Genomic DNA, 2,500 nt, shown 5'->3' with positions numbered 1-2,500 from the left:
CGGTTCTGTGTTTGATTTCCTTCTTGCAACGGACATTTGAGGAGACCTGTTGGATTTCTATTTCTCCTTGTTTCAATGGACAAGTTGGTGGGACCTCCGACTTTGAAACCACCATGCATTTTGTTTTCTTGCTATTGACATGGAGGCCAAGATGTTCGCTGGTTTCCCCAACAGCATCAAAAAGTTTTGGGAGGTCATTTACAGATGTGGCCATGAGAACTGTATCATCTGCATAACGAATGTTGATAACGATTTCCTTCTGACCGATCTTCAATCTCCCGCAGGATAACTTTAGAGTATAAATTGAAGAAGTGAGGTGAGGCATTTCGGGTGGAGTTGTCTTCTGATCCTCTGCATGATGATTTTCGATAGAGATTTAAGAATATTCGACATTAGACTAGTTGGGCGATGTTGTGAGCAATCAAGTGTTCCTTGGATCTTCGGTAGGTAATGAATACTGATTTCAGAATTTCTTTAGGTAACTTGCCTGTTTCATAGATATCATTTAGGAAGTTCCAAATGAGATCAGTACCTTTCTCTTTTAAGGCCCTGAGCTTTTCGATGTATACAGGACCTGTAGCTTTCCCAGATTTCATTTGCTGTAGAGACCAGTGCACTTCTGACTTCAGAATTGGTGGACCAGATATGACAGCTTTCAGGGCTAGATCTTGCGGCTGTTTTGATGCAATCTGAGAAGAAAAATGGCTGTTGACCAGTGATCTCTCTTATCCTTTACATCTCTTTGGGATTACAACTGAGATTCTTATCTTCATCACATTTCTCCTGCAGCCATTTTTCCTTGGCTTTCTTAGATTTATTTTTCTAAAAACTATTTACTAGTTCATATTGCATGGGGTTCCGTTTTGAAACTTGCCGTATTCGCAGCAGGTCTTTGAGCTCTGGGTGGACCCAGTTTGATGAGGGCTTCTTCTTTTCTATTGTCGGGATTGTTTTAGAAGCTGCTGCTTGGGTGTTCTCAGTGAAGGCACCAAAACGATGGTCAATGTCTGTTAGAAGCCTCTGGTAGATTTTCAAAAAAATTCTTGTTGATTTTTTGTCACACCTCTGGATTAGTCTGTAATGTACCGTGTTCAAAATTGGGCGCAATCTTTGCTTTCATTAATTTTTTGAGGGACAATCTAAATTTTCATTTCACTTGATTGTATTCTGAATTTGCGTCTGCACCCGGATATGCTTGAGAGTTTTTGATTTCGATTCGGTATCTTGAACTAATTATAACCTAGTCGATTTGATTTCTGGTATATCTGGGATGTACTTTAAACTAGGTATTTGTGATGACCAGACTATATGTCGCACAAACTTAAGCATTGTCTGTCCATCTCGTGGAGAATATTGTCCAATTTTCCTGCTTAGTATACACTTCGGATGTTCCATGTTCCCATCTTGGATAGTTATAATCAAAATCTTTTAGCCGATATAATGTTTTGTGGTCGATGGATGACAATCGCAGCTTCCCTGTATCTGATTGTTGCTACCAGGCGCGGATCTTACAAGACAGCCTTGTGATCCCTCGTTTATGCCGTCATGACATCATATAGTTGGCTGGGCCTTTATAATAGAGTGGCTGACAAATGATACTTTCCCAGGGGAGCAGTTTAGGATATCACTGTTGGTGGTTTTGAAACCACCATCGTATCTACGATAGATACGATGCGGGCGGTGTGTCCTAACTAGTTACTGCGTTGTGCATGGTCACGAGAGACTATAGGTCATTGGTCCTGATGATATGTATATATATTCATATATATATATATATATATATATATATATATATATATATATATATATATACATATATATATATATATATATATATATATATATATATATATATATATATATTTATATATATTATACGATGTGGATAATTCTATTTCTGTTACAGGATGTGGATAAATCTATTTCTGTTACCAGTGGACCACGTGGCTGGTTACCACGCGGATCCAAAGTCCCAAATAAGAACCACCCGCTCAGCGAGGGCGGAGGTCACATTTTATATCTGACCTCGTTTGACCGGGAGTTCGTGCTAAGCTACCACCGCGCTAAGGTCAGCCCTCGCCTCCCTCCGGGTGGGCTGACCGTGACCTCCGCGCGGCCCGATTACCCATACTAGACATGTCTCGTGTTCTTATACTGCGTGGTGTCAACTCTCAGAAATAAAGAGTGAAGCCGTTAACAAGTTTAACTACCCTCTGTTCACCATTGTACTAAGGATGATAGCCTTTTACAGCGTGTGTTCACACACACGCAAACTTGCGTGACAACCTATGCCAAGTAAGAGAAGAGGCTCAACCCCTTCCACCTGTGCTGCCTTCGTCGTATCCTGCACATCTCCGGTCCTGTCCTGTCCTTGCCTCTCTTGTGCTGACCTCCCAATCATATTCACCCTCCTAAGGCAGTGGCAGCTATGCTGACTGGATCAAGTGAGTCGCATGGATGATGGTCGTATTCCAAAGGACATCTTATATGGTGAACTGGC

This window comes from Penaeus monodon, chromosome 10, assembly GCF_015228065.2.
Source record: "Penaeus monodon isolate SGIC_2016 chromosome 10, NSTDA_Pmon_1, whole genome shotgun sequence".
NCBI classification, from domain to species: Eukaryota; Metazoa; Arthropoda; class Malacostraca; order Decapoda; family Penaeidae; genus Penaeus; species Penaeus monodon.
Note: the sequence above shows the minus strand (reverse complement) of the source record.